The following is a 24,594-nucleotide window of genomic DNA, read 5'->3' on the forward strand; positions in this document are numbered from 1 at the left end:
TTATAAGTAAAAAGATTTATTAAAATGAATATCCAAATGTTTTAATTGACATCAGAAGATCAAAACAATAAACCCTGAGAACATAGAAAAAAGATAAATAAAGATATGTGCAGAACTTAATACAACAGAAAACGTATAAAATTCATGTGATTTTGTAAGTCCAAAGAATATTCTTTGAAAAGATTTAAAAGACACTCTTTGATTAAGGAAAACAAAAACATAAGAAAAGAATATACAGAAAGAATCAGGACAATGTTATAGCAGAGAATATATGAAATGCCAGTAAAGTAGAACATTTTTGTAAAGTGGACCATTTCCTAGCGCCTAAAGTTTACCAAAACTGACACAAGAGGAAAACATTTAAGGTCATCCTATCTGCCTTTGGCATTCTCGGAACGCCCTGGCCTCAGAATGCAGCATCTGTAGTCCATGGTACCCTGCATGGAGGGGGCGTGGCTGAGGGAGGTTGGAAGACTGCCCTCACTGAGGGAGTGGATGTGGCCATCTCTGCTGTGAATGAACAAAGGTCAGGGAAGCAGGGGGCCCAGGGCAGGGCCCTCAGAGCCCGGCAGGCCCAGTGGGGTGTCACAAGCATTTAGGCCCAGGCCATAGGGCGCCTTCTTTGTCTGCACAGCTGCCCAAACTCTCACTTTTCCACTAAGGCCGCCCACTTAGTTGAAGTGTGTGTGGAACCTGTCCGCACAGTATACCTCGCTGCACAGCTAACCATAGGTCTCGGCATCGTAGCTTCCTGCCAGGTGACCGAAGTTCGCAGGAGAGATGATTCCCAGGTTCACACGCAGAGAGGTTCCTGCCCGGGCCACAGTCCGCCCACTGCCCCTGCCCAAGATCGGGGGCCGAAAGCAGCCCTGTCTAAGTCCCCTACGCCTAGAGGGTGTATTGGACCAACACTTCTAGAAAACGGGGTCCTTGTGGGCAACTCATTGGAGGCACACAAATAAATCATTGCCGACCTTCTTGCTGAAACTTACGAGCGTTCACACGTAAGCCTCTTACAAGGTCAGCTGTTTAGCTACACATGAGCTCATGATCTAAATTTACACAATAATGAAGAAATCAGCTACAAAGGGAGACAATCAGCAAAAAAAATCAATACAGAATTAGATTCCCCTAGGCCATCCGTCAGATGTTGGAATAATCAGGTGCTAGGCAGAAAATATACATAAACCTGGAAATGAATCAAGGAACAAGGATGTTCTCAAAGACTGGTAGGATCTCTAAAACATTTTTAAAGTACATGTTATTGATAAAGCTAAATACTCAAAGGTTGTTTAATACAACAAATTAAGCAGTGAGAAGAGTGAAATTATGCTGTTTAGAAAACTATGGAAGGTGAGATTTTCTGCCTAATTATATAAGATGATTTCTCTAAAAAATACACATTATTTCAAAGACTTATTGGCTGTGAACTAAGTTAAGTGTATTTCAAATGGCTAGTCTGCAAAGAAAGGTGAGATGTATGGAATCACAGAAAGCCGAGGGGATAATATGTCAATATATACATTGCTATATGGTGAACTAAGCCTTAGGCCGGCAACAGTGTAGAGGAATGGACCCTTAGAAACGTACAAGTAAGCTGGAATCTTTAAAAGTTCAAATCTTTATAAGTAAAAAGATTTATTAAAATGAATAACCAAGTGTTTTACTTGACATCAGAAAATCAAAACAATAAACCCTGAGAACATAGAAAAAAGATAAATAAAGATATGAGCAGAACTTAATACAACAGAAAACGTATAAAATTCAGGTGATTTAGTAAGTCCAAAGAATATTCTTTGAAAAGATTTAAAAGACAGACTTTGATTAAGGAAAACAAAAACATAAGAAAAGAATATACAGAAAGAATCAGGACAATGTTATAGCAGAGAATATATGAAATGCCAGTAAATTTGAACAATTCTGTAAAGTTGAACATTTCCTAGCTCCTACAGTTTACCAAAACTGACACAAGAGGAAATTTTTTAAGGTCATCATGTCTGCCCTTGGCATTCTCGGAACGCCCTGGCCTCAGAATGCAGCATCTGTAGTCCATGGTAACCTGCGGAGAGTGGGCGGGGCTGAGGGAGGATGGAACACTGCCCTCACAGAGGGAGTGGGTGTGGCCATCTCTGCTGTGACTGAACAAAGGGCAGGGGAGCAGGGGCCCCAGGGCAGGGCCCTCAGAGCGCGGCAGACCCAGTGGGGTGTCACAAGCATTTAGGCCCAGGACATAGGGCGCCTTCTTTGTCTGCACAGCTGCCCAAACTGTCACCTTTCCACTCAGGCCGCCCTCTTATTTGAAGTGTGTTTGGAACCTGTCCGCGCAGTACACCTCGCTGCACAGCTAACCAGGTCAGGGCATCGTAGCTTCCTGCCAGGTTACCGAAGTTCGCAGGCAAATGGCTCCCTGGGACACATGCGGAGAGGCTCCTGCCCGGGACACAGGCCGCCCACTGGCCCTGCACCAGATCGAAGTCTGAAAAGCAGCCATGTCTGAGTCCACTGACTCTCGAAGGAGTATTGGACCAACACTTGTAGAAAACGGGGTCCTTGCGGGCAACTCACTGGAGGGACACAAATAAATCTTTGCCGACTTTCTGCTGAAGCTTACCAGCGTTCACACCTAAGCCTCTTACAAGGTCAGCTGTTTAGCTAAACATGAGCTCATGATCTAAATTTACACAATATTGAAGTAATCAGCTACAAAGTGAGACAATCAGCAAAAACAATCAATACCAGAATTAGATTCCCTAGGCCATCCGTCTGATGTTGTACTAATCAGGTGCAAGGCAGAAAATATACATAAAACTGGAAGTGAAACAAGGAACAAGGAGGTTTTCAAAGGCTGGTAGGATCTCTAAAACATTTTTAAAGTACATGTCGTTGATAAACCTAAATACTCAAAGGTTGTTTAATACCACAGATTAAGCATTGAGAAGAGTGAAATTATGCTGTTTTGAAAACTAGGGCAGGTGAGATTTTCTGCCTAATTATATAAGATGATTTCTCTAAAATATAGACATTATTTCAAAGACTTATTGGCTGTGAAATAAGTTAAGTGTATTTCAAATGGCTTGTCTGCAAAGAAAGGTGAGATGTAGGGAATCACAGAAAGTCGAGGGGAAAATGTCAATATATACATTGCTATATGGTGAACTAAGCCTTAGGCCAGCCACAATGTAGAGGACCTGACCCTTAGAAACTTAAAAGTGAGCTGGAATCTTTAAAAGTTCAAATCTTTATAAGTAAAAAGATTGATGAAAATGAATAACCAAGTGTTTTAATTGACATCAGAAGATCAAAACAATAAACCCTGAGAACATAGAAAAAAGAAAAATAAATTTATGAGCAGAACTTAATACCACAGAAAACGTATAAAATTCAGGTGAGGTAGTAAGTCCAAAGAATATTCTTTGAAAAGATTTAAAAGACACACTTTGATTAAGGAAAACCAAAACATAAGTAAAGAATATACAGAAAGAATCAGGACAATGTTAGAGCAGAGAATATATGAAATGCCAGTAAATTTGAACATTTCTGTAAAGTTGACCATTTCCTAGCTCCTACAGTTTACCAAAACTGACACAAGAGGAAATCATTTAAGGTCATCATGTCTGCCCTTGGCATTCTTTGAACACCCTGGCCTCAGAATGCAGCATCTGTAGTACATGGTGACCTGCGGAGAGTGGGCAGGGCTGAGGGAGGCTGGAACACTGCCCTCACTGAGGGAGTGGGGGTGGCCATCTCTGCTGTGACTGAACAAAGAGCAGGAGACCAGGGGGCCCAGGGCAGGGCCCTCAGAGCTCTGCAGGCCCAGTGGGGTGTCACAAGCATTTAGGCCCAGGCCATAGGGCGCCTTCTTTGTCTGCACATCTGCCCAAACTCTCACTTTTCCACTGAGGCCGCCCACTTAGTTGAAGTGTTTGTGGAACCTGTCCGTGCAGTATACCTCGCTGCACAGCTAACCATATGTCTGGGCATCGTAGCTTCCTGGCAGGTGACCAAAGTTCGCAGGAGAGATGATTCCCTGGTTCACACGCAGAGAGGCTCCTGCCCGGGCCACAGGCCGCCCACTGCCCATGCCCAAGATCGCGGGCCGAAAGCAGCCCTCTCTAAGACCCCTACCCCTAGAGGGAGTATTGGACCAACACTTCTAGAAAACGGGGTCCTTGTGGGCAACTCATTGGAGGGACACAAATACATGTTTGTCGACTTTTTGCTGAAACTTACGAGCGTTCACACCTAAGCCTCTTACAAGGTCAGCTGTTTAGATAAACATGAGCTCATGATCTAAATTTACACAATAATGAAGAATTCAGCTACAAAGGGAGACAATCAGCAAAAACAATCAATACCAGAATTAGATTCCCTAGGCCATCCGTCAGATGTTGGAATAATCAGGTGCTAGGCAGAAAATATTCATAAACCTGGAAATGAAACAAGGAACAAGGATGTTTTCAAAGACTGGTAGGATCTCTAAAACATTTTTAAAGTACATGTCATTGATAAAGCTAAATACTCAAAGGTTGTTTAATACAACAAAATAAGCAGTGAGAAGAGTGAAATTATGCTGTTTAGAAAACTATGGAAGGTGAGATTTTCTGCCTAATTATATAAGATGATTTCTCTAAAAAATACACATTATTTCAAAGACTTATTTGCTGTGATATAAGTTAATGGTATTTCAAAAGGCTTGTCTGCAAAGAAAGGTGAGATGTAGGGAATCACAGAAAGCCGAGGGGATAATATGTCAATATATACATTGCTATATGGTGAACTAAGCCTTATGCCGGCAACAGTGTAGAGGAATGGACCCTTAGAAACGTACAAGTAAGCTGGAATCTTTAAAAGTTCAAATCTTTATAAGTAAAAAGATTTATTAAAATGAATATCCAAATGTTTTAATTGACATCAGAAGATCAAAACAATAAACCCTGAGAACATAGAAAAAAGATAAATAAAGATATGTGCAGAACTTAATACAACAGAAAACGTATAAAATTCATGTGATTTTGTAAGTCCAAAGAATATTCTTTGAAAAGATTTAAAAGACACTCTTTGATTAAGGAAAACAAAAAAAGTAAAGAATACACCGAAAGAATCAGGACAATTTTATAGCAGAGAATATATGAAATGCCAGTAAATTAGAACATTTTTGTAAAGTGGACCATTTCCTAGCGCCTAAAGTTTACCAAAACTGACACAAGAGGAAAACATTTAAGGTCATCCTGTCTGCCTTTGGCATTCTCGGAACGCCCTGGCCTCAGAATGCAGCATCTGTAGTCCATGGTACCCTGCATGGAGGGGGCGTGGCTGAGGGAGGTTGGAAGACTGCCCTCACTGAGGGAGTGGAGGTGGCCATCTCTGCTGTGACTGAACAAAGGTCAGGGAAGCAGGGGGCCCAGGGCAGGGCCCTCAGAGCCCGGCAGGCCCAGTGGGGTGTCACAAGCATTTAGGCCCAGGCCATAGGGCGCCTTCTTTGTCTGCACAGCTGCCCAAACTCTCACTTTTCCACTAAGGCCGCCCACTTAGTTGAAGTGTGTGTGGAACCTGTCCGCACAGTATACCTCGCTGCACAGCTAACCATAGGTCTCGGCATCGTAGCTTCCTGCCAGGTGACCGAAGTTCGCAGGAGAGATGATTCCCAGGTTCACACGCAGAGAGGTTCCTGCCCGGGCCACAGTCCGCCCACTGCCCCTGCCCAAGATCGGGGGCCGAAAGCAGCCCTGTCTAAGTCCCCTACGCCTAGAGGGTGTATTGGACCAACACTTCTAGAAAACGGGGTCCTTGTGGGCAACTCATTGGAGGCACACAAATAAATCATTGCCGACCTTCTTGCTGAAACTTACGAGCGTTCACACGTAAGCCTCTTACAAGGTCAGCTGTTTAGCTACACATGAGCTCATGATCTAAATTTACACAATAATGAAGAAATCAGCTACAAAGGGAGACAATCAGCAAAAACAATCAATACAGAATTAGATTCCCTAGGCCATCCGTCAGATGTTGGAATAATCAGGTGCTAGGCAGAAAATATACATAAACCTGGAAATGAATCAAGGAACAAGGATGTTCTCAAAGACTGGTAGGATCTCTAAAACATTTTTAAAGTACATGTTATTGATAAAGCTAAATACTCAAAGGTTGTTTAATACAACAAATTAAGCAGTGAGAAGAGTGAAATTATGCTGTTTAGAAAACTATGGAAGGTGAGATTTTCTGCCAAATAATATAAGATGATTTCTCTAAAAAATACACATTATTTCAAAGACTTATTGGCTGTGAACTAAGTTAAGTGTATTTCAAATGGCTAGTCTGCAAAGAAAGGTGAGATGTATGGAATCACAGAAAGCCGAGGGGATAATATGTCAATATATACATTGCTATATGGTGAACTAAGCCTTAGGCCGGCAACAGTGTAGAGGAATGGACCCTTAGAAACGTACAAGTAAGCTGGAATCTTTAAAAGTTCAAATCTTTATAAGTAAAAAGATTTATTAAAATGAATAACCAAGTGTTTTACTTGACATCAGAAAATCAAAACAATAAACCCTGAGAACATAGAAAAAAGATAAATAAAGATATGAGCAGAACTTAATACAACAGAAAACGTATAAAATTCAGGTGATTTAGTAAGTCCAAAGAATATTCTTTGAAAAGATTTAAAAGACAGACTTTGATTAAGGAAAACAAAAACATAAGAAAAGAATATACAGAAAGAATCAGGACAATGTTATAGCAGAGAATATATGAAATGCCAGTAAATTTGAACAATTCTGTAAAGTTGACCATTTCCTAGCTCCTACAGTTTACCAAAACTGACACAAGAGGAAATCATTTAAGGTCATCATGTCTGCCCTTGGCATTCTCGGAACGCCCTGGCCTCAGAATGCAGCATCTGTAGTACATGGTGACCTGCGGAGAGTGGGCGTGGCTGAGGGAGGCTGGAACACTGCCCTCACTGAGGGAGTGGGTGTGGCCATCTCTGCTGTGACTGAACAAAGGGCAGGGGAGCAGGGGGCCCAGGGCAGGGCCCTCAGAGCCCGGCAGGCCCAGTGGTGTGTCACAAGCATTTAGGCCCAGGCCATAGGGCGCCTTCTTTGTCTGCACTGCTGCCCAAACTCTCACTTTTCCACTCAGGCCACCCACTTAGTTGAAGTGTGTGTGGAACCTGTCCGCGCAGTATACCTCGCTGCACAGCTAACCATAGGTCTGGGCATCGTAGCTTCCTGCCAGGTGACCGAAGTTCGCAGGAGAGATGATTCCCAGGTTCCCACGAAGAGAGGCTCCTGCCCGGGCCACAGGCCGCCCACTGCCCCTGCCCAAGATCAGGGGCCGAAAGCAGCACTGTCTAAGTCCCCTACCCCTAGAGGGAGTATTGGACCAACACTTCTAGAAAACGGGGTCCTTGTGGGCAACTCATTGGAGGGAAACCAATAAATCTTTGCCGACTTTTTGCTGAAACTTACGAGCGTTCACACCTAAGCCTCTTACAAGGTCAGCTGTTTAGCTAAACATGAGCTCATGATCTAAATTTACACAATAATGAAGAAATCAGCTACAAAGGGAGACAATCAGCAAAATCAATCAATACCAGAATTAGATACCCTAGGACATCCTTGAGATGTTGGAATAATCAGGTACTAGGCAGAAAATATACATAAACCTGGAAATGAAACAAGGAACAAGGATGTTTTCAAAGACTGGTAGGATCTCTAAAACATTTTTAAAGTACATGTCATTGATAAAGCTAAATACTGAAAGGTTGTTTAATACAACAAATTAAGCAGTGAGAAGAGTGAAATTATGCTGTTTAGAAAACTATGGAAGGTGAGATTTTCTGCCTAATTATATAAGATGATTTCTCTAAAAAATACACATTATTTCAAAGACTTATTGGCTGTGAAATAAGTTAAGGGTATTTCAAATGGCTTGTCTGCAAAGAAAGGTGAGATGTAGGGAATCACAGAAAGCCGAGGGGATAATATGTCAATATATACATTGCTATATGGTGAACAAAGCCTTAGGCCGGCAACAGTGTAGAGGAATGGACCCTTAGAAACGTACAAGTAAGCTGGAATCTTTAAAAGTTCAAATCTTTATAAGTAAAAAGATTTATTAAAATGAATAACCAAGTGTTTTACTTGATATCAGAAAATCAAAACAATAAACCCTGAGAACATAGAAAAAAGATAAATAAAGATATGAGCAGAACTTAATACAACAGAAAACGTATAAAATTTAGGTAATTTAGTAAGTCCAAAGAATATTCTTTGAAAAGATTTAAAATACACACTTTGATTAAGGAAAACAAAAAAAGTAAATAATATACAGAAAGAATCAGGACAATGTTATAGCGGAGAATATATGAATTGCCAGTAAATTTGAATATTTCTGTAAAGTGGACCATTTCCTAGCTCCTACAGTTTACCAAAACTGACACAAGAGGAAATCATTTAAGGTCATCATGTCTGCCCTTGGCATTCTCAGAACGCCCTGGCCTCAGAATGCAGCATCTGTAGTCCATGGTAACCTGCGGAGAGGTGGCGTGGCTGAGGGAGGTTGGAAGAATGCCCTCACTGAGGGAGTGGGTGTGGTCATCTCTGCTGTGACTGAACAAAGGGCAGGGGAGCAGGGGGCCTAGGGCAGGGCCCTCAGAGCCCGGCAGACCCAGTGGGGTGTCACAAGCATTTAGGCCCAGGCCAAAGGGCGCTTTCTTTGTCTGCACAGCTGCCCAAACTCTCACCTTTCCACTCAGGCCGCCCTCTTATTTGAAGTGTGTTTGGAACCTGTCCGCGCAGTACACCTCGCTGCACAGCTAACCATAGGTCAGGGCATCGTAGCTTCCTGCCAGGTGACCGAAGTTCGCAGGAGAGATGAATCCAACGTTCACACGCAGAGAGGCTCCTGCCCGGGCCACAGGCCGCCCACTGCCCCTGCCCCAGATCAAAGGCTGAAAAGCAGCCATGTCTGAATCCACTGCCTCTCGAAGGAGTATTGGACCAACACTTGTAGAAAACGGGGTCCTTGCGGGCAACACATTGGAGGGACACAAATAAACCTTTGCCGACTTTCTGCTGAAGCTTACCAGCGTTCACACCTAAGCCTCTTACAAGGTCAGCTGTTTAGCTAAACATGAGCTCATGATCTAAATTTACACAATATTGAAGAAATCAGCTACAAAGTGACACAATCAGCAAAAACATTCAATACCAGAATGAGATTCCCTAGGCCATCCATCTGTTGTTGGAATAATCAGGTGCAATGCAGAAAACATACATAAAACTGGAACTGAAACAAGGAACAAGGAGGTTTTCAAAGGCTGGTAGGATCTCTAAAACATTTTTAAAGTACATGTCGTTGATAAACCTAAATACTCAAAGGTTGTTTAATACCACAGATTAAGCAGTGAGAAGAGTGAAATTATGCTGTTTTGAAAACTATGGCAGGTGAGATTTTCTGCCTAATTATATAAGAAGATTTCTCTAAAAAATAGACATTATTTCAAAGACTTATTGGCTGTGAAATAAGTTAAGTGTATTTCAAATGGCTTGTCTGCAAAGAAAGGTGAGATATAGGGAATCACAGAAAGTCGAGGGGAAAATGTCAATATATACATTGCTATATGGTGAACTAAGCCTTAGGCCAGCCACAATGTAGAGGACCTGACCCTTAGAACCTTAAAAGTGAGCTGGAATCTTTAAAAGTTCAAATCTTTATAAGTAAAAAGATTGATGAAAATGAATAACCAAGTGTTTTAATTGACATCAGAAGATCAAAACAATAAACCCTGAGAACATAGAAAAAAGATAAATAAAGATATGAGCAGAACTTAATAGCACAGAAAACGTATAAAATTCAGGTGAGGTAGTAAGTCCAAAGAATATTCTTTGAAAAGATTTAAAAGACACAATTTGATTAAGGAAAACACAAACATAATTAAAGTATATATAGAAAGAATCAGGACAATGTTATAGCAGAGAATATATGAAATGCCAGTAAATTTGAACATTTCTGTAAAGTTGACCATTTCCTAGCTCCTACAGTTTACCAAAACTGACACAATAGGAAATCATTTAAGGTCATCATGTCTGCCCTTGGCATTCTCGGAACGCCCTGGCCTCAGAATGTAGCATCTGTAGTCCATGGTAACCTGCGGAGAGTGGGCAGGGCTGAGGGAGGCTGGAACACTGCCCTCACTGAGGGAGTGGGTGTGGCCATCTCTGCTGTGATTGAACAAAGAGCAGGAGACCAGGGGGCCCAGGGCAGGGCCCTCAGAGCTCTGCAGGCCCAGTGGGGTGTCACAAGCATTTAGGCCCAGGCCATAGGGCGCCTTCTTTGTCTGCACAGCTGCCCAAACTCTCACTTTTCCACTGAGGCCGCCCACTTAGTTGAAGTGTGTGTGGAACCTGTCCACGCAGTATACCTCGCTGCACAGCTAACCATATGTCTGGGCAACGTAGCTTCCTGCCAGGTGACCGAAGTTCGCAGGAGAGATGATTCCCTGGTTCACACGCAGAGAGGCTCCTGCCCGGGCCACAGGCCGCCCACTGCCCCTGCCCAAGATCGCGGGCCGAAAGCAGCCCTGTCTAAGACCCCTACCCCTAGAGGGAGTATTGGACCAACACTTCTAGAAAACGGGGTCCTTGTGGGCAACTCATTGGAGGGACACAAATACATGTTTGTCGACTTTTTGCTGAAAATTACGAGCGTTCACACCTAAGCCTCTTACAAGGTCAGCTGTTTAGATAAACATGAGCTCATGATCTAAATTTACACAATAATGAAGAATTCAGCTACAAAGGGAGACAATCAGCAAAAACAATCAATACCAGAATTAGATTCCCTAGGCCATCCGTCAGATGTTGGAATAATCAGGTGCTAGGCAGAAAATATTCATAAACCTGGAAATGAAACAAGGAACAAGGATGTTTTCAAAGACTGGTAGGATCTCTAAAACATTTTTAAAGTACATGTCATTGATAAAGCTAAATACTCAAAGGTTGTTTAATACAACAAATTAAGCAGTGAGAAGAGTGAAATTATGCTGTTTAGAAAACTATGGAAGGTGAGATTTTCTGCCTAATTATATAAGATGATTTCTCTAAAAAACACACATTATTTCAAAGACATATTTGCTGTGATATAAGTTAATGGTATTTCAAAAGGCTTGTCTGCAAAGAAAGGTGAGTTGTAGGGAATCACAGAAAGCCGAGGGGATAATATGTCAATATATACATTGCTATATGGTGAACTAAGCCTTATGCCGGCAACAGTGTAGAGGAATGGACCCTTAGAAACGTACAAGTAAGCTGGAATCTTTAAAAGTTCAAATCTTTATAAGTAAAAAGATTTATTAAAATGAATATCCAAATGTTTTAATTGACATCAGAAGATCAAAACAATAAACCCTGAGAACATAGAAAAAAGATAAATAAAGATATGTTCAGAACTTAATACAACAGAAAACGTATAAAATTCATGTGATTTTGTAAGTCCAAAGAATATTCTTTGAAAAGATTTAAAAGACACTCTTTGATTAAGGAAAACAAAAAAAGTAAAGAATACACCGAAAGAATCAGGACAATTTTATAGCAGAGAATATATGAAATGCCAGTAAATTAGAACATTTTTGTAAAGTGGACCATTTCCTAGCGCCTAAAGTTTACCAAAACTGACACAAGAGGAAAACATTTAAGGTCATCCTGTCTGCCTTTGGCATTCTCGGAACGCCCTGGCCTCAGAATGCAGCATCTGTAGTCCATGGTACCCTGCATGGAGGGGGCGTGGCTGAGGGAGGTTGGAAGACTGCCCTCACTGAGGGAGTGGAGGTGGCCATCTCTGCTGTGACTGAACAAAGGTCAGGGAAGCAGGGGGCCCAGGGCAGGGCCCTCAGAGACCAGGAGACCCAGTGGGTGTCACAAGCATTTAGGCCCAGGCCAAAGGGCGCCTTCTTTGTCTGCACAGCTGCCCAAACTCTCACCTTTCCACTCAGGCCGCCCTCTTATTTGAAGTGTGTTTGGAACCTGTCCGCGCAGTACACCTCGCTGCACAGCTAACCATAGTTCAGGGCATCGTATCTTCCTGCCAGGTGACCGAAGTTCGCAGGCAAATGGGTCCCTGGGACTCATGCGGAGAGGCTCCTGCCCGGGCCACAGGCCGCCCACTGGCCCTGTCCCAGATCGAAGGCTGAAAAGCAGCCATGTATGTGTCCACTGCCTCTCGAAGGAGTATTGGACCAACACTTGTAGAAAACGGGGTCCTCGTGGGCAACTCATTGGAGGGACACAAATAAATCTTTGCCGACTTTCTGCAGAAGCTTACCAGCGTTCACACCTAAGCCTCTTACAAGGTCAGCTGTTTAGCTAAACATGAGCTCTTGTTCTAAATTTACACAATATTGAAGAAATCAGCTATAAAGTGAGACATTCAGGAAAAACAATCAATACCAGAAATAGATTCCCTAGGCCAGCAATCTGATGTTGGAATCATCAGGTGCAAGGCAGAAAATATACATAAAACTGGAACTGAATCAAGGAACAAGGAGGTTTTCAAAGGCTGGTAGGATCTCTAAAACATTTTTAAAGTACATGTCGTTGATAAACCTAAATACTCAAAGGTTGTTTAATACCACAGATTCATCATTGAGAAGAGTGAAATTATGCTGTTTTGAAAACTATGGCAGGTGAGATTTTCTGCCTAATTATATAAGAAGATTTCTCTAAAAAATAGACATTATTTCAAAGACTTATTGGCTGTGAAATAAGTTAAGTGTATTTCAAATGGCTTGTCTGCAAAGAAAGGTGAGATGTAGGGAATCACAGAAAGTCGAGGGGAAAATGGCAATATATACATTGCTATATGGTGAACTAAGCCTTAGGCCAGCCATAATATAGAGGATCTGACCCTTAGAAACTTAAAAGTGAGCTGGAATCTTTAAAAGTTCAAATCTTTATAAGTAAAAAGATTGACGAAAATGAATAACCAAGTGTTTTAATTGACATCAGAAGATCAAAACAATAAACCCTGAGAACATAGAAAAAAGATAAATAAAGTTATGAGCAGAACTTAATACCACAGAAAACGTTTAAAATTCAGGTGAGGTAGTAAGTCCAAAGAATATTCTTTGAAAAGATTTAAAATACACACTTTGATTAAGGAAAGCACAAACATAATTAAAGAATATATAGAAAGAATCAGGACAATGTTATAGCAGAGAATATATGAAATGCCAGTAAATTTGAACATTTCTGTAAAGTTGACCATTTCCTAGCCCCTACAGTTTACCAAAACTGACACAAGATAAATCATTTAAGGTCATCATGTCTGCCCTTGGCATTCTCGGAACGCCCTGGCCTCAGAATGCAGCATCTGTAGTCCATGGTAACCTGTGGAGAGTGGGCGGGGCTGAGGGAGGCTGGAACACTACCCTCACTGAGGGAGTGGGTGTGGCCATGTCTGCTGTGACGCAACAAAGTGCAGGGGAGCAGGGGCCCAGTGCAGGGCCCTCAGAGCCCGGCAGGCCGAGTGGGGTGTCAAAAGCATTTAGGCCCAGGCCATAGGGCGCCTTCTTTGTCTGCACAGCTGCCCAAACTCTCACTTTTCCACTAAGGCCGCCCACTTAGTTGAAGTGTGTGTGGAACCTGTCCGCACAGTATACCTCGCTGCACAGCTAACCATAGGTCTCGGCATCATAGCTTCCTGCCAGGTGACCGAAGTTCGCAGGAGAGATGATTCCCAGGTTCACACGCAGAGAGGTTCCTGCCCGGGCCACAGTCCGCCCACTGCCCCTGCCCAAGATCGGGGGCCGAAAGCAGCCCTGTCTAAGTCCCCTACGCCTAGAGGGTGTATTGGACCAACACTTCTAGAAAACGGGGTCCTTGTGGGCAACTCATTGGAGGCACACAAATAAATCATTGCCGACCTTCTTGCTGAAACTTACGAGCGTTCAAACGTAAGCCTCTTACAAGGTCAGCTGTTTAGCTACACATGAGCTCATGATCTAAATTTACACAATAATGAAGAAATCAGCTACAAAGGGAGACAATCAGCAAAAACAATCAATACAGAATTAGATTCCCTAGGACATCCATCAGATGTTGGAATAATCAGGTGCTAGGCAGAAAATATACATAAACCTGGAAATGAATCAAGGAACAAGGATGTTCTCAAAGACTGGTAGGATCTCTAAAACATTTTTAAAGTACATGTTATTGATAAAGCTAAATACTCAAAGGTTGTTTAATACAACAAATTAAGCAGTGAGAAGAGTGAAATTATGCTGTTTAGAAAACTATGGAAGGTGAGATTTTCTTCCAAATAATATAAGATGATTTCTCTAAAAAATACACATTATTTCAAAGACTTATTGGCTGTGAACTAAGTTAAGTGTATTTCAAATGGCTAGTCTGCAAAGAAAGGTGAGATGTATGGAATCACAGAAAGCCGAGGGGATAATATGTCAATATATACATTTGTATATGGTGAACTAAGCCTTAGGCCGGCAACAGTGTAGAGGAATGGACCCTTAGAAACGTACAAGTAAGCTGGAATCTTTAAAAGTTCAAATCTTTATAAGTAAAAAGATTTATTAAAATGAATAACCAAGTGTTTTACTTGACATCAGAAAATCAAAACAATAAACCCTGAGAACATAGAAAAAAGATAAATAAAGATATGAGCAGAACTTAATACAATAGAAAACGTATAAAATTCAGGTGACTTAGTAAGTCCAAAGAATATTCTTTGAAAAGATTTAAAAGACACACTTTGATTAAGGAAAACAAAAACATAAGTAAAGAATATACAGAAAGAATCAGGAAAATGTTATAGCAGAGAATATATGAAATGCCAGTAAATTTGAACAATTCTGTAAAGTTGAACATTTCCTAGCTCCTACAGTTTACCAAAACTGACACAAGAGGAAATTTTTTAAGGTCATCATGTCTGCCCTTGGCATTCTCGGAACGCCCTGGCCTCAGAATGCAGCATCTGTAGTCCATGGTAACCTGCGGAGAGTGGGCGGGGCTGAGGGAGGATGGAACACTGCCCTCACTGAGGGAGTGGGTGTGGCCATCTCTGCTGTGACTGAACAAAGGGCAGGGGAGCAGGGGGCCAAGGGCAGGGCCCTCAGAGCGCGGCAAACCCAGTGGGGTGTCACAAGCATATAGGCCCAGGACATAGGGCGCCTTCTTTGTCTGCACAGCTGCCCAAACTCTCACCTTTCCACTCAGGCCGCCCTCTTATTTGAAGTGTGTTTGGAACCTGTCCGCGCAGTACACCTCGCTGCACAGCTAACCAGGTCAGGGCATCGTAGCTTCCTGCCAGGTGACCGAAGTTCGCAGGCAAATGGGTCCCTGGGACACATGCGGAGAGGCTCCTGCCCGGGACACAGGCCGCCCACTGGCCCTGCACCAGATCGAAGTCTGAAAAGCAGCCATGTCTGAGTCCACTGACTCTCGAAGGAGTATTGGACCAACACTTGTAGAAAACGGGGTCCTTGCGGGCAACTCACTGGAGGGACACAAATAAATCTTTGCCGACTTTCTGCTGAAGCTTACCAGCGTTCACACCTAAGCCTCTTACAAGGTCAGCTGTTTAGCTAAACATGAGCTCATGATCTAAATTTACACAATATTGAAGTAATCAGCTACAAAGTGAGACAATCAGCAAAAACAATCAATACCAGAATTAGATTCCCTAGGCCATCCGTCTGATGTTGTACTAATCAGGTGCAAGGCAGAAAATATACATAAAACTGGAAGTGAAACAAGGAACAAGGAGGTTTTCAAAGGCTGGTAGGATCTCTAAAACATTTTTAAAGTACATGTCGTTGATAAACCTAAATACTCAAAGGTTGTTTAATACCACAGATTAAGCATTGAGAAGAGTGAAATTATGCTGTTTGAAAACTAGGGCAGGTGAGATTTTCTGCCTAATTATATAAGATGATTTCTCTAAAAAATAGACATTATTTCAAAGACTTATTGGCTGTGAAATAAGTTAAGTGTATTTCAAATGGCTTGTCTGCAAAGAAAGGTGAGATGTAGGGAATCACAGAAAGTCGAGGGGAAAATGGCAATATATACATTGCTATATGGTGAACTAAGCCTTAGGCCAGACACAATGTAGAGGACCTGACCCTTAGAAACTTAAAAGTGAGCTGGAATCTTTAAAAGTTCAAATCTTTATAAGTAAAAAGATTGATGAAAATGAATAACCAAGTGTTTTAATTGACATCAGAAAATCAAAACAATAAACCCTGAGAACATAGAAAAAAGATAAATAAATTTATGAGCAGAACTTAATACCACAGAAAACGTATAAAATTCAGGTGAGGTAGTAAGTCCAAAGAATATTCTTTGAAAAGATTTAAAAGACACACTTTGATTAAGGAAAACCAAAACATAAGTAAAGAATATACAGAAAGAATCAGGACAATGTTAGAGCAGAGAATATATGAAATGCCAGTAAATTTGAACATTTCTGTAAAGTTGACCATTTCCTAGCTCCTACAGTTTACCAAAACTGACACAAGAGGAAATCATTTAAGGTCATCATGTCTGCCCTTGGCATTCTCGGAACGCCCTGGCCTCAGAATGCAGCATCTGTAGTACATGGTGACCTGCGGAGAGTGGGCGTGGCTGAGGGAGGCTGGAACACTGCCCTCACTGAGGGAGTGGGTGTGGCCATCTCTGCTGTGACTGAACAAAGGGCAGGGGAGCAGGGGGCCCAGGGCAGGGCCCTCAGAGCCCGGCAGGCCCAGTGGGGTGTCACAAGCATTTAGGCCCAGGCCATAGGGCGCCTTCTTTGTCTGCACAGCTGCCCAAACTCTCACTTTTCCACTCAGGCCACCCACTTAGTTGAAGTGTGTGTGGAACCTGTCCGCGCAGTATACCTCGCTGCACAGCTAACCATAGGTCTGGGCATCGTAGCTTCCTGCCAGGTGACCGAAGTTCGCAGGAGAGATGATTCCCAGGTTCCCACGAAGAGAGGCTCCTGCCCGGGCCACAGGCCGCCCACTGCCCCTGCCCAAGATCAGGGGCCGAAAGCAGCACTGTCTAAGTCCCCTACCCCTAGAGGGAGTATTGGACCAACACTTCTAGAAAACGGGTTCCTTGTGGGCAACTCAATGGAGGGAAACCAATAAATCTTTGCCGACTTTTTGCTGAAACTTACGAGCGTTCACACCTAAGCCTCTTACAAGGTCAGCTGTTAAGCAAAACATGAGCTCATGATCTAAATTTACACAATAATGAAGAAATCAGCTACAAAGGGAGACAAGCAGCAAAATCAATCAATACCAGAATTAGATTCCCTAGGCCATCCTTGAGATGTTGGAATAATCAGGTGCTAGGCAGAAAATATACATAAACCTGGAAATGAAACAAGGAACAAGGATGTTTTCAAAGACTGGTAGGATCTCTAAAACATTTTTAAAGTACATGTCATTGATAAAGCTAAATACTGAAAGGTTGTTTAATACAACAAATTAAGCAGTGAGAAGAGTGAAATTATGCTGTTTAGAAAACTATGGAAGGTGAGATTTTCTGCCTAATTATATAAGACGATTTCTCTAAAAAATACACATTATTTCAAAGACTTATTGGCTGTGAAATAAGTTAAGGGTATTTCAAATGGCTTGTCTGCAAAGAAAGGTGAGATGTAGGGAATCACAGAAAGCCGAGGGGATAATATGTCAATATATACATTGCTATATGGTGAACAAAGCCTTAGGCCGGCAACAGTGTAGAGGAATGGACCCTTAGAAACGTACAAGTAAGCTGGAATCTTTAAAAGTTCAAATCTTTATAAGTAAAAAGATTTATTAAAATGAATAACCAAGTGTTTTACTTGACATCAGAAAATCAAAACAATAAACCCTGAGAACATAGAAAAAAGATAAATAAAGATATGAGCAGAACTTAATACAACAGAAAACGTATAAAATTCAGGTGACTTAGTAAGTCCAAAGAATATTCTTTGAAAAGATTTAAAAGACACACTTTGATTAAGGAAAACAAAAACATAAGTAAAGAATATACAGAAAGAATCAGGACAATGTTACAGCAGAGAATATATGAAATGCCAGTAAATTTGAACATTTCTGTAAAGTTGACCATTTCCTAGCTCCTACAGTTTACCAAAACTGACACAAGAGGAAATCATTTAAGGTCATCATGTCTGCCCTTGGCAATCTCGGAACGCCCTGGCCTCACAATGCAGCATCTATAGTCCATGGTAAACTGCGGAGAGTGAGCGGGACTGAGGGAGGCTGGAAAACTGCCCTCACTGAGGGAGTGTGTATGGCCATCTCTGCTGTGACTGAACAAAGGGCAGGGGAGCAGGGGGCCCAGGGCAGGGCCCTCAGAGCGCGGCAGACCCAGTGGGGTGTCACAAGCATTTAGGCCCAGGCCATAGGGCGCCTTCTTTGTCTGCACAGCTGCCCAAACTCTCACCTTTCCACTCAGGCCGCCCTCTTATTTGAAGTGTGTTTGGAACCTGTCCGCGCAGTACACCTCCCTGCACAGCTAACCATAGGTCAGGGCATCGTAGCTTCCTGCCAGGTGACCGAAGTTCGCAGGAGAGATGAATCCAACGTTCACACGCAGAGAGGCTCCTGCCCGGGCCACAGGCCGCCCACTGCCCCTGCCCCAGATCGAAGGCTGAAAAGCAGCCATGTCTGAATCCACTGCCTCTCGAAGGAGTATTGGACCAATACTTGTAGAAAACGGGGTCCTTGCGGGCAACTCATTGGAGGGACACAAATAAACCTTTGCCGACTTTCTGCTGAAGCTTATCAGCGTTCACACCTAAGCCTCTTACAAGGTCAGCTGTTTAGCTAAACATGAGCTCATGATCTAAATTTACACAATATTGAAGAAATCAGCTACAAAGTGAGACAATCAGCAAAAACAATCAATACCAGAATTAGATTCCCTAGGCCATCCGTCTGATGTTGTAATAATCAGGTGCAAGGCAGAAAATATACATAAAACTGGAAGTGAAACAAGGAACAAGGAGGTTTTCAAAGGCTGGTAGGATCTCTAAAACATTTTTAAAGTACATGTCGTTGATAAACCTAAATACTCAAAGGTTGTTTAATACCACAGATTAAGCATTGAGAAGAGTGAAATTATGCTGTTTTGAAAACTAGGGCAGGTGAGATTTTCTACCTAATTATATAAGATGATTTCTCTAAAAAATAGACATTATTTCAAAGACTTATTGGCTGTGAAATAAGTTAAGTGTATTTCAAATGGCTTGTCTGCAAAGAAAGGTGAGATGTAGGGAATCACAGAAAGTCGAGGGGAAAATGTCAATATATACATTGCTATATGGTGAACTAAGCCTTAGGCCAGCCACAATGTATAGGATCTGACCCTTAGAAACTTAAAAGTGAGCTGGAATCTTTAAAAGTTCAAATCTTTATAAGTAAAAAGATTGATGAAAATGAATAACCAAGTGTTTTAATTGACATCAGAAAATCAAAACAATAAACCCTGAGAACATAGAAAAAAGATAAATAAATTTATGAGCAGAACTTAATACCACAGAAAACGTATAAAATTCAGGTGAGGTAGTAAGTCCAAAGAATATTCTTTGAAAAGATTTAAAAGACACACTTTGATTAAGGAAAACCAAAACATAAGTAAAGAATATACAGAAAGAATCAGGACAATGTTAGAGCAGAGAATATATGAAATGCCAGTAAATTTGAACATTTCTGTAAAGTTGACCATTTCCTAGCTCCTACAGTTTACCAAAACTGACACAAGAGGAAATCATTTAAGGTCATCATGTCTGCCCTTGGCATTCTCGGAACGCCCTGGCCTCAGAATGCAGCATCTGTAGTACATGGTGACCTGCGGAGAGTGGGCGGGGCTGAGGGAGGCTGGAACACTGCCCTCACTGAGGGAGTGGGTGTGGCCATCTCTGCTGTGACTGAACAAAGGGCAGGGGAGCAGGGGGCCCAGGGCAGGGCCCTCAGAGCCCGGCAGGCCCAGTGGGGTGTCACAAGCATTTAGGCCCAGGCCATAGGGCGCCTTCTTTGTCTGCACAGCTGCCCAAACTCTCACTTTTCCACTCAGGCCACCCACTTAGTTGAAGTGTGTGTGGAACCTCTCCGCGCAGTATACCTCGCTGCACAGCTAACCATATGTCTGGGCATCGTAGCTTCCTGCCAGGTGACCGAAGTTCGCAGGAGAGATGATTCCCTGGTTCACACGCAGAGAGGCTCCTGCCCGGGCCACAGGCCGCCCACTGCCCCTGCCCAAGATCGCGGGCCGAAAGCAGCCCTGTCTAAGACCCCTACCCCTAGAGGGAGTATTGGAGCAACACTTCTAGAAAACGGGGTCCTTGTGGGCAACTCATTGGAGGGACACAAATACATGTTTGTCGACTTTTTGCTGAAACTTACGAGCGTTCACACCTAAGCCTCTTACAAGGTCAGCTGTTTAGATAAACATGAGCTCATGATCTAAATTTACACAATAATGAAGAATTCAGCTACAAAGGGAGACAATCAGCAAAAACAATCAATACCAGAATTAGATTCCCTAGGCCATCCGTCAGATGTTGGAATAATCAGGTGCTAGGCAGAAAATATTCATAAACCTGGAAATGAAACAAGGAACAAGGATGTTTTCAAAGACTGGTAGGATCTCTAAAACATTTTTAAAGTACATGTCATTGATAAAGCTAAATACTCAAAGGTTGTTTAATACAACAAAATAAGCAGTGAGAAGAGTGAAATTATGCTGTTTAGAAAACTATGGAAGGTGAGATTTTCTGCCTAATTATATAAGATGATTTCTCTAAAAAATACACATTATTTCAAAGACTTATTTGCTGTGATATAAGTTAATGGTATTTCAAAAGGCTTGTCTGCAAAGAAAGGTGAGATGTAGGGAATCACAGAAAGCCGAGGGGATAATATGTCAATATATACATTGCTATATGGTGAACTAAGCCTTATGCCGGCAACAGTGTAGAGGAATGGACCCTTAGAAACGTACAAGTAAGCTGGAATCTTTAAAAGTTCAAATCTTTATAAGTAAAAAGATTTATTAAAATGAATATCCAAATGTTTTAATTGACATCAGAAGATCAAAACAATAAACCCTGAGAACATAGAAAAAAGATAAATAAAGATATGTGCAGAACTTAATACAACAGAAAACGTATAAAATTCATGTGATTTAGTAAGTCCAAAGAATATTCTTTGAAAAGATTTAAAAGACATTCTTTGATTAAGGAAAACAAAAAAAGTAAAGAATACATCGAAAGAATCAGGACAATTTTATAGAAGAGAATTTATGAAATGCCTGTAAATTTGAACATTTTTGTAAAGTGGACCATTTCCTAGCGCCTAAAGTTTACCAAAACTGACACAAGAGGAAAACATTTAAGGTCATCCTGTCTGCCTTTGGCATTCTCGGAACGCCCTGGCCTCAGAATGCAGCATCTGTAGTCCATGGTACCCTGCATGGAGGGGGCGTGGCTGAGGGAGGTTGGAAGACTGCCCTCACTGAGGGAGTGGATGTGGCCATCTCTGCTGTGATTGAACAAAGGTCAGGGAAGCAGGGGTCCCAGGGCAGGGCCCTCAGAGACCGGGAGACCCAGTGGGTGTCACAAGCATTTAGGCCCAGGCCAAAGGACGCCTTCTTTGTCTGCACAGCTGCCCAAACTCTCACCTTTCCACTCAGGCCGCCCTCTTATTTGAAGTGTGTTTGGAACCTGTCCGCGCAGTACACCTCGCTGCACAGCTAACCATAGTTCAGGGCATCGTAGCTTCCTGCCAGGTGACCGAAGTTCGCAGGCAAAAGGGTCCCTGGGACTCATGCGGAGAGGCTCCTGCCCGGGCCACAGGCCGCCCACTGGCCCTGTCCCAGATCGAAGGCTGAAAAGCAGCCATGTCTGAGTCCACTGCCTTTCGAAGGAGTATTGGACCAACACTTGTAGAAAACGGGGTCCTTGCGGGCAACTCATTGGAGGGACACAAATAAATCTTTGCCGACTTTCTGCTGAAGCTTACCAGCGTTCACACCTAAGCCTCTTACAAGGTCAGCTGTTTTGCTAAACATGAGCTCTTGATCTAAATTTACACAATATTGAAGAAATCAGCTATAAAGTGAGACAATCAGGAAAAACAATCAATACCAGAATAGATTCCCTAGGCCAGCCATCTGATGTTGGAATCATCAGGTGCAAGGCAGAAAATATACATAAAACTGGAACTGAAACAAGGAACAAGGAGGTTTTCAAAGGCTGGTAGGATCTCTAAATCATTTTTAAAGTACATGTCGTTGATAAACATAAATACTCAAAGGTTGTTAATACCACAGATTAAGCATTGAGAAGAGTGAAATTATGCTGTTTTGAAAACTATGGCAGGTGAGATTTTCTGCCTAATTATATAAGAAGATTTCTCTAAAAAATAGACATTATTTCAAAGACTTATTGGCTGTGAAATAAGTTAAGTGTATTTCAAATGGCTTGTCTGCAAAGAAAGGTGAGATGTTGGGAATCACAGAAAGTCGAGGGGAAAATGGCAATATATACATTGCTATATGGTGAACTAAGCCTTAGGCAGGCCACAATGTAGAGGATCTGACCCTTAGAAACTTAAAAGTGAGCTGGAATCTTTAAAAGTTCAAATCTTTATAAGTAAAAAGATTGATGAAAATGAATAACCAAGTGTTTTAATTGACATCAGAAGATCAAAACAATAAACCCTGAGAACATAGAAAAAAGATAAATAAAGTTATGAGCAGAGCTTAATACCACAGAAAACGTTTAAAATTCAGGTGAGGTAGTAAGTCCAAAGAATATTCTTTGAAAAGATTTAAAATACACACTTTGATTAAGGAAAGCACAAACATAATTAAAGAATATATAGAAAGAATCAGGACAATGTTATAGCAGAGAATATATGAAATGCCAGTAAATTTGAACATTTCTGTAAAGTTGACCATTTCCTAGCCCCTACAGTTTACCAAAACTGACACAAGATAAATCATTTAAGGTCATCATGTCTGCCCTTGGCATTCTCAGAACGCCCTGGCCTCAGAATGCAGCATCTGTAGTCCATGGTAACCTGTGGAGAGTGGGCGGGGCTGAGGGAGGCTGGAACACTACCCTCACTGAGGGAGTGGGTGTGGCCATGCCTGCTGTGACGGAACAAAGGGCAGGCGAGCAGGGGCCCAGGGCAGGGCCCTCAGAGCCCGGCAGGCCCAGTGGGGTGTCACAAGCATTTAGGCCCAGGCCATAGGGCGCCTTCTTTGTCTGCACAGCTGCCCAAATTCTCACTTTTCCACTAAGGCCGCCCACTTAGTTGAAGTGTGTGTGGAACCTGTCCGCACAGTATACCTCGCTGCACAGCTAACCATAGGTCTCGGCATCGTAGCTTCCTGCCAGGTGACCGAAGTTCGCAGGAGAGATGATTCCCAGGTTCACACGCAGAGAGTTTCCTGCCCGGGCCACAGTCCGCCCACTGCCCCAGCCCAAGATCGGGGGCCGAAAGCAGCCCTGTCTAAGTCCCCTACGCCTAGAGGGTGTATTTGACCAACACTTCTAGAAAACGGGGTCCTTGTGGGCAACTCATTGGAGGCACACAAATAAATCATTGCCGACCTTCTTGCTGAAACTTACGAGCGTTCACCCGTAAGCCTCTTACAAGGTCAGCTATTTAGCTACACATGAGCTCATGATCTAAATTTACACAATAATGAAGAAATCAGCTACAAAGGGAGACAATCAGCAAAAACAATCAATACAGAATTAGATTCCCTAGGCCATCCGTCAGATGTTGGAATAATCAGGTGCTAGGCAGGAAATATACATAAACCTGGAAATGAATCAAGGAACAAGGATGTTTTCAAAGACTGGTAGGATCTCTAAAACATTTTTAAAGTACATGTTATTGATAAAGCTAAATACTCAAAGGTTGTTTAATACAACAAATTAAGCAGTGAGAAGAGTGAAATTATGCTGTTTAGAAAACTATGGAAGGTGAGATTTTCTGCCAAATAATATAAGATGATTTCTCTAAAAAATACACATTATTTCAAAGACTTATTGGCTGTGAACTAAGTTAAGTGTATTTCAAATGGCTAGTCTGCAAAGAAAGGTGAGATGTAGGGAATCACAGAAAGCCGAGGGGATAATATGTCAATATATACATTGCTATATGGTGAACTAAGCCTTAGGCCGGCAACAGTGTAGAGGAATGGACCCTTAGAAACGTACAAGTAAGCTGGAATCTTTAAAAGTTCAAATCTTTATAAGTAAACAGATTTATTAAAATGAATAACCAAGTGTTTTACTTGACATCAGAAAATCAAAACAATAAACCCTGAGAACATAGAAAAAAGATAAATAAAGATATGAGCAGAACTTAATACAAGAGAAAACGTATAAAATTCAGGTGACTTAGTAAGTCCAAAGAATATTCTTTGAAAAGATTTAAAAGACACACTTTGATTAAGGAAAACAAAAACATAAGTAAAGAATATACAGAAAGAATCAGGACAATGTTATAGCAGAGAATATATGAAATGCCAGTAAATTTGAACAATTCTGTAAAGTTGAACA

Source organism: Mesoplodon bidens, assembly GCF_964165515.1.
Source record: "Mesoplodon bidens genome assembly, chromosome: Y".
In the NCBI taxonomy this organism is placed as follows: domain Eukaryota; kingdom Metazoa; phylum Chordata; class Mammalia; order Artiodactyla; family Ziphiidae; genus Mesoplodon; species Mesoplodon bidens.